Here is a 16,128-nt window from a genome sequence, read left to right as displayed (position 1 = left end):
CATAACGGAGCAACATATTACGATAACATGCAGAATACCGAGTTTGCTCAAACAGATGAAATGACACAAAGTGACTATGTGTATCCGCCTCCGTACATTGTAGAAGATGCAAACGGTTATGGAGTAAGCTACAACCCTGCACAGCTGAACCCACAGAACAACGAATTGATGGACTACAGCGGCTACATCGCAAACCAAACTTCTATGGCTGCCCCGAATATGAATGCAATATAATGCAGGTAACTATATTGTAAAGACTTTATAAACTGTGTGAATCTTTTCTTCCCGAATGACACGCATACTGCACCGACACACTTTATTCGAGCAAATACCCAGTATGTACCTGGCAGATACCTGGAATGCGCCGCTCCTCACCTCTGACAAGCCCCGTTGCGTTTGCCTTCCCAGCCTGGGTTCATGCCTGGCTGACGGGCGGCTGATCTGTTAAATGATAATGATTAGGATTTAATAGGCTGCAATGCTTCGCGTGTCTACCAGATGGCATAAATTCATGAATTGTAATGCAGTATATATATATATACTGTGCAGTATTGCAGTCAGCGGGAATAAAATGCTTCAATCCCTGCTTGGAAAATAACCCAATGCACTTGGGCAGAAAACAGTCACAAACCTCAATACATCCGGGTATACCCGAATTCGTGGGACTAGCCGAGCTCGAATAAAGTGTGTCGCCAGTGTATACGTTGTATTCATTGCGCATGCGCGTACCATACGGGAAAAGTTTTTGTTTGTGTAAATTAACGTGTCTCTTTTACCTTTTCGGCTGCTTCTGATCATATTACAGAGATCGCGCTGTGAAGATCACAATATGCCGGAACACAGTTCTGTAAGAAGGTAAGATCTATTTACTGATATACTGTACGTGGCAATATTTTGAACCGTGCTGTGCAATGGCGGTTGAAATCAGAGATATTCATGCGCAGCCCTTAAATGACAGTCGAGTACGTGTACGCCACTTTGTGAATCTACAATAATTGTAAACATAAAATAATTAGATATGCAGAAATGCAGAAATGCAGTACATATCTTAATTAGTGTAGTTTGCATATGGCTACATAATGTTATGTGCCTGATGAATATTGGTTACTCTGTTGTAGAAATGGCAAGCAAAGCAGCATTTTACATGTCATTATGTCACATTATGCAGACTATTTACTGTTGTTTATCATTGTGTATGTAACATGTTTGTGGTACTAGCATGTCAACAAATGAAACCTTAGGTAATACAGCCAGTCCTCGGTTATCCGGCACAATGCGTAGCTCCAAATGGAGTTGTAAAGCTAAACATCTTAAAGCGAAACACACTTTCTCATAGAAACACTGTTAAAAGTAAAGGTTGCGTTTTTTTTTTTTGGCGTAATAATTTTGTATATACTCCTAATATTGTACCAGGATAATAAAAGATGAAACACATACACATTATATTGTGCGCGATTTTTGTAGTTATGATTTTCCCTATAAATGCTAGCTCATTGCTCCCCTCACCACTCCCAGAAGAAGACAGTTTCCCGTCGAAACGCGTTGGAGTGGGAGTCTTGCTGAGGGGGGCCCCTACCTTTTTCTATCTGACATGGAGTTCTGACCTACCTTTGTCTGTGACATCTACCTACTGAGTGGTGACGTATTTTGCATTCTGTTACCCCCTATACTTGTGTTCCCATTTCATGTAAACCATTGCATCAAATTATATGGCATAATATTTTTACATGTGATCACAAGATCTCAGTGTAGGTTGATTGTCATGCAGGTGTGCTTATACAAAGCCACATGCACCCTGTATATGTCTTGCTTTGGATCTTTATCTTAGACCCTTGCCTCCAGGTCCATTATGTCCAGGTAGTGTTGAGCCCCCCTCTTCTTTTATATTTCATCCCCTGTTTTAATCACCTGAATAAAATTATTTTTTGTTACACTTTCATTTATGTCCGTGTGCTATTTAAAGGTTGCTTTCTCCCTGTTGTTTTCATATTTATTTAACCTTTAGCACCACTGTTTAGTCACACAATATATGACTTATGAACAGATGTTCTGGACAGAGTCTATTTAAGTGTTGAGCGATATTCCTGTGTGTCATAATATATATATATATATATATATATATATGTGTGTGTGTGTGTGTGTGTGTGTGTGTGTGTGTGTGTGTGTGTGTGTGTGTGTGTGTGTGTGTGTAAAGAGAAATATATTAGTGTGTGTAAAGAAATGATTATTGACATATATCTTCTTGTTATGCAGTAATCATTTTGTGGTTAGATGTAACATTAATGTTATTAACGAAATGATTGACGTTTAGTACATAGGTACATTATACCAACCGTGTGTTTAGATGCATCATTAAGTAACTATGTAACCGATATATTACTTACATTAATATTATATATCAACTTCTTTCACAGATGTTCACAGCTCCATTCAAGACAGAAGATAATGTGAATGCATGTATCCAAAGACCGAGCAACTGAGAGCTTTTCCATTATGGCCACATGCCAAAGACATCACATGGCCAGTCATGCTATGATACCTCAAACTGAACATGCACACTTTTATATATCGTAGTTAATCATAGATTATCGCTTTAAAAAAAAACATTAAATAGATAATGTAGGCTTTTTGATACTACCTTTAAATGTGTGTTAACATTCCAATAAACTTTGACATGACATCTTTTGTTAGTGCTCCTTTTTAATCAATGGGATGCAGATTACAGTGACATCATTCAAGTATAAAATTGTATATGTCGCCTGAAGAAACACACAAGTACTTGTGTTCAAAATGTATTGTTAAAAGTGTTACTTGAACTATTGTAGGAAACATGGCAGTTTAATGATAGAAGAGATCAACATCTCATCTGCTTATACTCATGCAGACACTAATTATGTATGTAGTCATACTTACATACGTGACAATCATAATATGAAATAAGGAATGTGAAGCATAACAACTCTGTAAACCTTTAATAACACCATTAATTATTTATAAGTTGATCATGATGTTGAAAGTATGAGCCAAAATACATATATAATCATTAACAGTAGTTCAGTTGTAAGATAACACTATGCAGAGTATTGAATACAGCATTTGTTTTTCACTTAATACACAATATTCTGCATGTAACGATGCACACATTGTATAGTTGGTTTGAAAGAAGATTAATACAAGAATAGAGGTGTCAAAAATAAACATACCGTAGGCAGCCGAAGTTCTGATCATTCCTTAGAAAATTTGCAGTTCGTTGGAGAGAGCAGCATCCTAAGATTATACACACAATGCAATGTTACACACACAACGAGATGATGACAGATTATATGATATGTATTGTTAAAACTTACATGTGAAAAAATTATCAATTAAGGTCCTGCGAGTCTCCACCCCACTGGCTGTATGGTCCCTAACCCCTGCAGGAGGCACGAGAGGATCCTCCTCTAAATCATCACGAATGTTGCCTTAAAGATTGTGACGTAGTGCTATGTTGTGCAGAATGCAACAACAAATCACTATGTCACCAACCTTCGCTGGCGAATACTGTAGCGCACCACCAGATCTATCAATACACCTAAAATGACTTTTCAACACTCCAAATGTCCTCTCGATCACCGAGCATGTGGATATGTGTGCGGCATTATATCGTTCCTCTGCAGGGGTTTGAGTATTACCCAGTGGGGTCAGAAGCCAAGGGAAGCTACCATATCCTGAGTCGCCTATAAGAGAGTCAAATGACATAAAGGTTAAAAGATGTAAGTACATTCCAAACATTGTGTATTGCCTTTTCATAATACACTGGCGACACACTTTATTCGAGCTCGGCTAGTCCCACGAATTCGGGTATACCCGGGTGTATTGAGGTTTATGACTGTTTTCTGCCCGAGTGCATTGAGGTATTTTCCGGCAGGGATTGAAGCATTTTATTCCCGCTGGCTGCAATACTGCACAGTACATATATATATACTGCATTACAATTCATGAATTTATGCCATCTGGTAGACACGCGAAGCATTGCAGCCTATTAAATCCTAATCATTATCATTTAACAGATCAGCCGCCCGTCAGCCAGGCATGAACCCAGGCTGGGAAGGCAAATGCAACGGGGCTTGTCAGAGGTGAGGAGCGGCGCATTCCAGGTATCTGCCAGGTACATACCGGGTATTTGCTCGAATAAAGTGTGTTGGTGCAGTACATGACAGTGAATAATATAGAACACATGCCCTAACAATGAAATCCTAATCTACCATTACGATGCATGACATGGATTACATATAGAAGTTAACAAAAATGAATGATTTGATGTTAATTAGAATCTTAGCAACACACAATGAAACATTAATCTGGACATTAAATGTAGTTGTAAGTGCAGTTTATGTAACATTGACTGACCCAATAGCCAACATTCCTCGAATTCCCCCGCTTCAAATTTGCGAAACACAACGAGTTTTTTAAAATATGTGAATTGTGGCAGGCACCTGGGAAGTGAGCTACCACACTCAGAATTTTCATGTATGCGTCACATACGACCTGCACATTGAGCGAGTGGTAATTTTTCCTGTTCCGAAAATCCCTCTCCTCTTCACGTAGCGGGGTCAGCGCAACATGTGTGCAATCTATAGCACCCATCACATTGGGTAGCCCAGCTACATTATAAAATGCAGTCTTCAGTGCCTGCCACTCTGTTTGCTCACTAGGAAAATGTATATAATCACTAGCGCGTCGAGTCAGTGCACATAGAAACTGGCTAAAGGTCCGTGAGAATGCCGACTGCGAGACCCTGCCTACTATGCCCACAGTTGTCTGTAATGAGCCCGAAGCAAGAAAATGTAAGGAGCTCAGCATTTTAACAAGGCCAGGCACTGCATGACTCCTGTCTGTTGTTGGCTCTAAATCTTCTCTTAAAACTTCATACAGTTCCAAGATAGCCGCTGAGCTCAATCTGTAACGCCTGATAATTTCTTCCTCCGTCAAGCCCTCTAGGGAGGTTCTTTGTCTAAAATTGCGGGGGGCTATATGTCTATAGATAATGTTTTGTTACTGTAAAGCTGTGTCAGAAGGGTGGTTTATTGGCAATATGTTTGTTTGGTGATGGCGGGAGTATTGCCCTTTAAATTAACCACCTGCTAACGTTTGATGGAACACTATAAAGTTTACAATATACATGTAATTACATTGATATACAAATACAAGGAAACATGTGGTGACCTTTAATGTAAATTGTTGACTATCATGTCCGGGGGATACAGATATATTCACGCCAACATCCGTGGACCCCCAGACAGCTTGGAGGACCACCCATGTACCCCTCAGAGTAAATGTTGTTTATTTCTTCATCTGAATGTATGTTAAACAGTGAAAGACAGAATTATGCATATGTGGATAATATTATTTTATTACATTACAATACTGTACTGTATGTGTTATGTGTTTGTATTTATTGGTATGGTTACTTGTCATTGGGTCTGGCACACGATTGGTCACGCATGCAAACGGGGAACCATGAACAGTCACAGACCCCCCAACACACCCGGGACACCTGCGGGGATACCCGCGCGATCTCCGGCCTCCCTCGGGGACCCCCGCTGGGTCAGCCGGGTACCCCCACCTACGGACCCCCGTGGGGTAAGCCGGGGACACCCGTGTGACCCCCGGGCTCCCTCGGGGACCCCGCAGGGTCAGCCGGGGACACCCGCTGGCCTGCTGTATGGGTTTTGCGCATGCAAAAATAAAAAGCCATTATTTTCTAAGTACAGATTTCTTTGCGTCTTCTCTGACCTGACGTGTTCTAATCAACGCAACTTTTGCGTTTTCTAAGGTTGTGTTGCTTAGTGCATCCCGCTTAAGGGAAGAATTTCACACAAACAGGGCTGCGATCGAGCAAAGTTGGACTGTTTGCGTTGCTTAGTGCATCGGGTTGATCCAAAAATCACGATCAAAGAGCACTTTGCGCTCTAAAAGTGACTTAACGGAGCTTAGTGCATAGCCCCCATAGTGTGATACTGCAAGACAATAAACAAGGGCTGGGGAATAGTAGGGAATGGTGAGTTCCCTAATAAAGGTGTCGGCAAGATGGTGAGATGGACAAAAAAGACATTTATTAAAAACAATGATGAATAAAAACAGCTCCTCTACTCACGGAGGCAAACAAAAATTGAAATCCTACTTACTAGACCTAAGTAGGACATGCGCAGTACAACGTGATATTATCACAGGGGCAGACACTTCCCGCTGACAGCAACCGTCTCCCGTTTCCCAACACTACGTTTCCCAGTCCCGCTGGGGTATGAAGATCTTCTGGTGTGGTAAGCTGGTCGATGAGGTGCCTCGCTTCCCTTCTCCTTATTCCAGATTCCCCCAATATCTCAGATGTCCGGTCGCTTCTCTCGCGAGAAGCGTTGATGACGCGGACACAGAACCGGATGTGACCTATCGTCTAAGGGAGATCGCGGATGATGGTAAACGAAGGAGTGCACTTAGATGCTGCACAGCCTGCACTCACGTGGGAGTAGGGGCAAACTCAGCCCTACATGTTTAACGGATCCTTCCGCTTCTTCAGGGGCATGTTCAATGGGAGTGAGATCCGATCAAGACTTAAATAGTCCCATCATTAATCACATCAATTGGTAAACATGTGATAGCACTTAAGCATAATTAAAAGTACATCTAAATAACACCTAAACTTGCCGAACTTCCTAAAACAACTATATTTAACCCTTAATAAACTTCTAGACTTAGAATGCAAAAAGAATTCTAACATTGATCTCTTATTTACAGGATATGTCATATATATGATTATGTCAGTATGTGTCTAGCCTTTTTTCCTTTCTTTTGTACACATACTATAAGAATACATGTTTGGGACGTTTAGAATATATGCTCCCGTAGGATCTACGTATAGATGTATTGCTATACTCTCCTACTAGTGTTCATAGTGTTTATTGCGTGTATTGTGTCCCTTCAAATCTTATTGTGCCCATATTTAGATGGCAGAGTTTGTGGTATTATCGAGTTCCTACATACAGCTCAACCCCGTTATAACGCGGGGCCACCCAATCCGACCGCGCTATAACCGGCGTCGCGCTATTTAAAAAAAAAAAAAGGCCGCCGCGCACCTGATCAGGAGGAGGGAGGAGAGGGGAAGAGGTGGAGTGAGGCGCCGGCAGCCCTTCACGACCCTAGCAGCCACCATACTTCTCCCAGGATCCAGCTCGGCACCATCCAACCACCGATCCCGCACCAATCCCCCAGCCTTGCACCAATCCTCCAGCCTGGCACCGATCCTCCCCCCCAAGCCTCACACCGATCCCTGCACCGACTGACCCTCCCCCAGCCTCATGCCGATCCCGCACCAATCCCCCAGCCGCACTGATCCCTGCACCGACCGACCCCCCAGCCTCCCACCGTTCCCCACACTAATCCCCCAGCATCGCACCGATTTCCCCCCCCAGCCTCGCACCGATCCCCGCACCGACCGACCCCCCCCAAGCCTCCTGCCGATCCCCGCACCGACCGACCCCCACCATCCTCCCGCTGATCCCCGCACCAATTCCCAAGCCTCGCACTGATCCCCCCCCCCCCCCCAGCCACACACCGATCCTGGCAAGCAGTCTCATGATGCCCCAGCAGCTGACACCAAAGGTAGGGGGGGGGGCTGTGTGTGCTGTGTGTGCTGTGTGTGCTGTGTGTGCTGTGTACACAGTGAGAGTGTGCTGTTAGTGTGTGCAGTGTGCTGTGAGTGTATGCAGTGTGCTGTGAGTGTATGCAGTGTGCTGTGATTGTGTGCAGTGTGCTATGATTGTGTGCAGTGTGCTATGATTGTGTGCAGTGTGCTATGATTGTGTGCAGTGTGCTGGGAGTGTATGCAGTGTGCTGGGAGTGTATGCAGTGTGCTGGGAGTGTGTGCAGTGTGCTGGGAGTGTATACAGTGTGCTGTGAGTGTATGCAGTGTGCTGTTAGTGTGTGCAGTGTGCTGTGAGTGTGTGCAGTGTGCAGTGAGTGTGTGCAGTGTGTGTGCAAAAAAAAAAAATCAACGTTTTTTTTTTTTTTACATTCGGGGTCCACGCTCAAACCGTGTTATAGCGTATCGCGCTATAACGGGGTTGAGCTGTATTTCCTATATATTTCCCACTGCTATTATTCCAGTAGTGAAATGACTTAATATAGGAAGTATTGGCCACCCAATTTATGCGTGTGGGTGGATCGCGGTATATATGGTAGGTATATTATCAGATCACTGCTTTAGTGAACATGCTACAGTATTAGTTATCTGAGGAGTTTATGCGCTTACAGAAAGATCACTTCCTAAATGAGCCTAATATAGGTTCAATTTAGAGGTTTGTGTTGATCGGTATGAATACAGGTTCAGTTGGATTCATGGAATGCACTTATTTACTCTTTATTAGTACAGTATATGAACAATAATGTACACATTCCTGTCTCTGAAGCACATGAGTCAATTTTTAAAAAAAAACACAGCCACTAATGTGCTTAGTATATATATAATTTACCAGGAAGTATATCTCTTAATATTACTTTTGGCCAAACCCAGCCATTGCCATGTAAGGCTGCGCTTATAGTGCCGGCGACGTGTCAGCAGGCGACAGTCGCTGGAAAATCAAATAGAGATGACTTCCAGCGATCGCGACCAATCCGTTGTGTCATGCCGTTGCATTGCGCTTTCTATAAGTGCACGCGATGGCGGCAATGCATTTGTTTTGCCGCGAAGTTGCATCACTGTCGCCGTCGCCGTCACTATAAGCGCAGCCTAACACTCAAACACTGTCTCAGTGAATGTGTGTTGTATTCACTCCGCAGTTTAGATATATATGGATTTGTTAGCATAATCACTACTGTGATAGGCAGTAGTTGACAAATCACCAAAAAATCTACTCGCCACACAAAAAAATCTACTCGCCACCTAGTACCAAACGTGTGCTGCTTGGGCCAATATTTACTCGCCCGGGGGTTAAATCCACTCGCCTGGGGCGAGCAAATGTATAGGTTTGTCGAACACTGGTGATAGGTGTGCATTTACTTCAACAAGAAGTGTGAGTAGGTTACTTGTGACAAGATATAATCATTTACGTATATCGTTTAACCACTGTTTTAGTGAACACTAGCTGAGAAACCCGGCGTTGCCCGGGATGTGAAGTGTGAATAAGTATGTGTAAATGTTGTATGTGAAAGTTGTAATGTGATGCCAATGTTATGTAATATTAGTTAGAATTGTGTTTGTAAATCAACAGTAGTAGAAAGCACATGTATATGAGGGCAAATGTTTGAAGTGTATGTTAGTTGTTACGGTAGTTATTTTTGAAAATGTTATTGTTGGAAATGCTTCTTGAAAGATGTGAATGTCCATTGTTGAGAGGAGTGTATTTGATGTAATGTTAAAGTGTGTGTTGTAAAATAATGTAGTAATAAAAGATGACAGTAGTGTATTGAGTGTCTTTCATTTTTTTGTAATTTCTTATGGCAATATGTAGAGTTCATGGAAATTGAGGAAAGTCAATGTTCATTGTAATGCTTGTTTGTAAACGACATTTTTGGTAGTTCCAGTTGGAGCAAAGATGTACAATTGTTGGGGGGATCCAACTCTAGAGCACGCAACATATAACTGGCCGTGGGAGAAACATGGTGATTCTAAGTTGATACCAGTGCACTTTATAGATTGTCCTTGTGCTTTGTTAATGGTGATAGCAAAAGCTAGTTTGATGGGGAACTGTAGCCGTTTGAAAGTAAAAGGCATGTCTGTAGGAATGAGTGGAATGCGGGGGATGAAGACATCTTGGCCTTTGGCGTTGCCAGTTAAGATAGTAGCTTCAATTAGGTTGGGCATCAATGTTTTTATGCACAGTCTGGTTCCATTAAAAAGGTTAGGTGTGTGTAGGTTGCGAAGTAGCATGATGGGTGCTCCAACTTTGAGGCGAAGATGATGTGGTGGCATCCCTGATGGTTCGAGGGAGTGTAGGAATTCAGGTAGATAGTTAACGGCTTCATCGCAATCCACAACTGTATCGATTGAGTTGTATTGAGTAATTGTGTTTGGAATAATGTCTTGAATTTGATGATTGATGTCATTGACAGAAGTATTTTTGGCAGCAAGGATGGCTCTTTCACAGAGCCACTGGTGGTTTGTGTAATTGTGTAAGAGATTTGGATAGACGTGATGTATGAGATCTTCAAGTGATGTCATCATGTGACAAAAATGTGTGGGAAAAGCAATTTCACCTGATGTTAAGTCAGTAGGTAAAGTACCTTCACCTATTTGAAGAAGTGTGCGTGCAAAAAGTTGTTCATTTGAGTGGCCGAGAAGTTGGACTCGCATATTGGTTGTTAATGGAAAATGTTTGACATGTCGCCATAAAATAGAGGATTTAAGGCATGCATGAAGTTCGTCTGCTGGTGTGGATCGTGGTATGACTGGAAGTGTTTGTCTGAAATCACCAGCTAAAAGAATGACAGCACCACCCATTATTTGTTTATTGTTACGCAAGTCTTGCAAGGTTCTATTAAGGGCTTCAAGTGCTTTTTTATGCGCCATGGTACACTCATCCCAAACAATAAGTTTGCAAATTTGAAGAACACGGGCTTGGCCAGATGTCTTGGTAATATTACATGTTGGGTTTTCTTCATGAGCAATGTTTAGTGGTAATTTAAGAGCTGAGTGCACAGTTCTTCCTCCATCCATAAGAGTGGCTGCAATGCCAGATGATGCAAGTGCAAGTGCAACATGATTGTGCATTCTTATTTCTGCAAGGAGTAAATTTATGAGAAATGTTTTGCCTGTTCCACCTGGAGCATCAAGAAACAGGATTGCACCTTGTTCGTTGTTTATGTGCTGCATGATGTTGTCATAGGTGTTAAGTTGTTGTGGAATTAACATTGGTTTTCTTGTGGCAACATATTCTTGTAGTATGGAAATATTGTATTGTTTCTCTCGCATAAGGTCTGTATTGAGTACATCGTGATGATGACGTTGGGGAGCTTCTAGACCTAATTGAAGTAGTGTTTTGTTATTGATAGAGAGACATGTATCTTCTAACAATATGAGTACCTCGTTGAAAATGTCAGGTGAAAAGGTAACATTGAGTGATGGGTTGTGTCTCTGTGCTTTGTGAAGTATATCTTCACTCATGCTTTCTCGATATGTGTTCCATAGAGTGTTGGGGTTTGATGGGTTGCACGTGGTAAGGATAATGGCAAAAAGATTTCGAATTTTGGTTGGCAATGACTGTAATGCAGCTTCGGCTAATGTAGTATTCCAGTGTTGATCATCCTCTAGTAATCCAAGTTTTTGGCAAGCTTCTCGATAAGTCTCACACACTTGACCGTTGACAGTTTTTATAGCGTCAAAAGATGTTGGGCCTGGAACGGTATGAAGAAGAATTCTGAGAAAGAAGCATTCAGCGTTGTTTGGGTGAACTGTGTAGACACGCCCTAAGGCTTCACTTGCAAGGGCATCAGTTCCGGGAACAGGTGTGCCCTGCTTTCTTTTCTTGAACTGTTTTGTGGATGCATTCCAAGTGTAATATCGTGGAGTTTGTGGATAAAGCAATGTGCGTGCAAAAGAGTCGTGTTGACATAATTGAAAGAAGGCAGTTAAAGTAGTGTTTGGTGGTTGAGCAGCAAGTGCCTCTGCGTTGGCAGGTGTGAAATATACTCTCTGTCCATTTTCTAAATGAATAGTCAGGTGAACAACGGTTGGGTGTCGTTCGTGAATGGGAAAAGCGAAAATCCTCCAAACGGCTTCATTACTACTTATATATCTTCCTAGCTGGTAGAGTGTAACTTCGTCATGGATGTGTTCATTTGTGATTCCAAAAATGGCCATGTCGCTTCCTTTGTTGACATACTTGCAAATGTATTTAATTGATTTAACAGAATTACAGTATTCCACATTAATGTGTGCGTTATAAATTTTTGGTAGAAGTGGACAATATGGAACAACCCATTTGTTGTCGACTTGGATGTGTTTGTTGTTGCGAATAGTAATTGTTGCTGTGTATCCGCCGTCTGTGGGAGCGCGTCTTCGATATTGAGGATATCCATCATCTCCACTTTGTGTGTCTGCAATGAATGTTTTAGGGAATTGTTTGGTGCATTTACCGTCTTTCATACATGGTGCATGAATATTGATGTTTCCACATGGTCCATGAATCATATTTTTAGTGACTATTGCAAATAGTATAGGGTCTTCTTGAGGATTAGGCAACTCAGCAGAGATAACGTTATCGATGTCAATGGAATGTAGTTTTTCTTTGAGCCATATAAGAATATGAGCATGTGGAAGACCTCTTTTCTGCCATTCTATTGAGTACATCCAGCATCGTGTTTGTCCAAATATATAAGTCTTAGTGATGATGTGAATTAATGTGATGAGTTTTTGGCGAAATACTCTAGCGATTAAGTCGTGTCGATCACTGTGAGCCTGTCCATCCTGAAGTTCTTGTTTTATTTCTGGCCAAGCTGGATTACATGTAAATGTAATAAAAAAGTCTGGTCGTCCATATGCGCGAACATATGCCATAGCGTCCTGAGCATATTCGTGCATGTGTCGAGGACTTCCCGTGAATGTTGCTGGTAGAATGAACATTTTTCCAATGTTCTCAACGTTACCATCGTTGCCAACAGCATCCCTGAGATGTATGTATTGATCAACGCGTAGTTTTTTTTGATGTAAGCGTATGTATAGAAGACGCTCACTTTCAATTTTAGCATACATGTCAACAATAAACTGATGAAATAGTTGTCGACAATGTAAAATGTGGTTTTGCGATGCATCTCGTATCATTAATCTGTAAGCGTAGAAGTCCATAGCGGATACAGTTTTGTTAGTGTTTGCCTTTGAAGTTGGGTGTACTTGCATGATGTTGAAGTGATAGCCATCGTCACCGTTCCAAAGTATGAGAGGGTATTGAAGAGCATCATATGAGCGATGTGTTTCAGAAATGCGTGTGAGTGAATGAGCGCGCCGCTGAAGAATTATGTCCCGTGTATTAAATTGTTCCCTCGCTATAACAATAGCGACTTCGTTGATTTGAGGTGCATTAAAGCGACGTTCATGTTGACCCACTGGTGTTTTGTCGGCTCGGATAATGACTTGATAGTCATCAGTTGGCATGCGTTCAAGTGATGTTTTGAATGTGTTAATGAGATGGTTGTGTTGATGTAACATCCTTTGTAAGGAGATGACAATGTCACGTCTTGTATTGGGTATCCAATGGCATCGTTGATCAGCTTCTTGTTGTTCATTGCCCATGAAGTAAATTTGCAAGAATTGTGGATCTTGGTCTGGTAATGGGAGAAGAGAGCCGGCCCTGTGGTAAACTTGACCTTGTACTTTAAAAGTACTTTTAAATCCAATTTGTTCAACTATGGATGTAGCACCAAAGGATGTCATTTGGAAACAGGAGTTGTATTTGCGTATGTTTTGTAGGAAATGTTTAGATTCTGAAGTTGTCCCTGACATGTATGAAAGAAGTGGATTTGGGGGTGAGTGTAGAGGTGGTAGCTGAACTTTGCCATTGCTGCAGCACATTCCAGCTGATTCATGTTGGAATTTTTTTGCTTGACAGTAGCGACATATAGTGTCCATGTGTCCAATGTTGACCTTTGGATGTTGCTGGTATAGTATGTGTGGATTATATATGAAAGCGGCACGTAGCAAAGTGTAATTAGTTGAATGCGTACATGTAGTATGTGTGTCTTGTAGTGCTTGTTGTACTGTGTGTGTTGGTGTGTCTTGGTGTTGTTTTGATGTGCGCCGTATTGTTCTGTCTTTAGCAAGGCGTGTTTCATGTTGTTGTGGAGTCTCGGTGGCTCTTCTTGTTGTAGCTCGTAGTCTGCAGACGTATTTCATGTTGTTCTGTAGTCTCTGCGTCTCGTGATGTTGTAGCACGTTGTTGGTCTTTTGCAAGGCGTGCCTCATGCTGTTCTGTAGTCTCTGAGGGTCTGGATGTTGTAGTACGTTGTTGGTGTTCTGTAGTGTGAGCGTCTGTTGATGTAGTGGGTGTGTCTCTGTGTTTTTGTTGTTGTTGTTCTCGTTGTGTTGCTCTTCTGATTCTGGCTCTGTCTCTTTGTTGTGCAAGGCGTGTTTGGCGCTGTAGTGTTTCATTAGCAGGTGATGTTGTGTGTGTGTGTGTGTGTGTTGTTGAGTAGTTGTGTTAGGATGCTGTGTGTGTATTTGTGCATTTGATATACCTGCTGTGTGTGTATTAAATGGAATTAGTGTGTGATGTTGTTGTGTGTAATGTGTTGGTGTTGATGTTGTGGTTGTGAGGATTTGTTGTTGACCTATTGTGTATTCCGTTGTGAGTTGTTTGTTAGCATTGTGTGCGTGGATTTCAATGTGTGTGAAATGGGTGTGTGCATTGTGTGGTGCAGTACATATAATTTGTGTGTGTGTGTGCGTGTCACGTTCATTGTCAGGGTGTGTATGTTTTGTTTTGCGAAGGTGTTTTTTGGGTGGCATGTTTTGTGTTGTGAAGATGTGTGTTTGGTGTTGTTGTTGTGATGTGCGTTATTGTAGGTGTTGTAGAGGTGTTGTGTGTGTAAGTTGTGATGTGTTGTTAAAAGTTGTTGATGTGTGTGTTGAGGTAGGTGTTGTGTGTGATGTTAGTGAAGTGTTTCAGTGCGATTGTGTTTACAATACTTCCTGATGTTGTTGTGTCAAGGCGCAGTTCGATCCAATGATTGTATTGTGTGTTTTGGCACAGCGTTGAAGCGTCGAGGTGTTGAAGGCATCCGGTTGTGGTCTGTGAAAAGTTTGTAAATTGATAAAGTGTGACAGTATTGAGGGGTATTTATTTGTGTTTGGTGTGCGTTTGTGTAGGTGTTGAAATGTTGTGTGTGTTTTTGTTTTGTGTTAATGTTGGCTGTGTGTGTGGCAGAATAGTGTGTGTATGTAATTATTGTGTGTGATTGTTGATTGTGTGGGGTGTGTGTGTGGATGAGTGAGTGTGTTATGTGATAGTGAGTGTGTGGTGTGTGAGTGTGTGTGTCAGTGTTGGTTAGTTGAGTGTTTGTGTGCAATAAATTAGACAGATGTGTAAATAGTAATGTTTTGTGTAAAATATGTTATTGAAAGGAAGAGGTGATTTATTGTGCTAGGTGTGTTAGTAGCGGAGGTGTTGTGTTGTTGTATATGTTTGTGTGTGGTGGGATGTTGATGTGCAATGGGAGTGGGTGGTGAGACGTGTAAATGTGCATTGTATTCAGTGTAGTGTGTATGGTGAAGGGTAGGTAATTGGAACAGTGGGTTGGGTGTGTGTGTTTGTTTAGTGGTGGTTGTGTTGTGTGTGGTAGTTAAGGTTATGTTGAAGTGTTGTTTTGTGTGTTGTATCAGCAGAGGAGGTTGGTGTGTGTGTGTGAGTACGTGTGTTGCGTGGTTGAGGGCGTGTGGCGTTGCTGAGTGCGTGTGTGTGTGCATGTGTTTGTGTATTTGTGTGTGTGTGGTGTGTGATGGTGTGTGGTGTGTGTGAGAGCATGTGTGTATGTGGCGTGTGTGATGGCATGTGTGTGTGTATGACGCATGTTGTGTGTGTGACGTGTGTGAGTGCGTGTTGTTGGTCATAGACATGTTGTAAATTGCATGTTTTTGAGTGTAGTGTGTGTATTATGAGGGTGAAGGTGAGGTGTGATTTGTTGTTATGTGTGGCATAGAATGACAGGATGTTTGCGTGTGTGTGTGTGTGTGTATGAGGGGGTTTTGTGTGGGTGAGTGTTGTGTGTGAGTGGTGGTGTGAGAAGTGTTTTAGAATAAATTATACAGACAGTGAAATTGTTAGGAAAACATATTTTATTGTAAGGAACAGCTGAGTTTCAGTGGTAGGTGTTGTCATACAGTGTGTGAGGTAGCGGGAGTGACATTGGTGGCATGCTGTTTGACTGTAGTCCGCGGCGTCGCGGTCCGGTTGCGGAGGGAGATGTGTGAGGTGCAGGAGATGTCAGGCGTGCTGGTTGTTCCGCGGGAGGTAGAGTGTGTGAGGTAGCGGGATAGCGGGAGTGACATCGGTGGCATGGTGTGTGGTGTGTGTGAGAGCATGTGTGTGTGTTGCTGGTGTGTGATGGCGTGTGTGTGTGTATGAGGCATGTTGTGTGTGTGACGTGTGTGAGTGCGTGTTGTTG

At 42.2% G+C, this 16,128-nt stretch overlaps 1 long non-coding RNA gene across 1 annotated transcript in view; it reads right to left on the bottom strand.

Moving 5' to 3' along the window:
• Window positions 1-3,203: 3,203 nt before the first annotated feature.
• The window catches only part of LOC142500986 (uncharacterized), a 25,835-nt gene continuing 12,910 nt past the window's right edge, over window positions 3,204-16,128 (bottom strand). Inside the window, exon 3 of the long non-coding RNA XR_012803389.1 lies at window positions 3,204-3,267. This is a non-coding gene — a long non-coding RNA (uncharacterized LOC142500986). The remainder of the gene's footprint in view (window positions 3,268-16,128) is intronic.

Source organism: Ascaphus truei, chromosome 8 (genome assembly GCF_040206685.1).
Source record: "Ascaphus truei isolate aAscTru1 chromosome 8, aAscTru1.hap1, whole genome shotgun sequence".
Classification (NCBI taxonomy): domain Eukaryota; kingdom Metazoa; phylum Chordata; class Amphibia; order Anura; family Ascaphidae; genus Ascaphus; species Ascaphus truei.
Note: the sequence above shows the minus strand (reverse complement) of the source record. Positions and strands in the feature narration are given on the sequence as shown.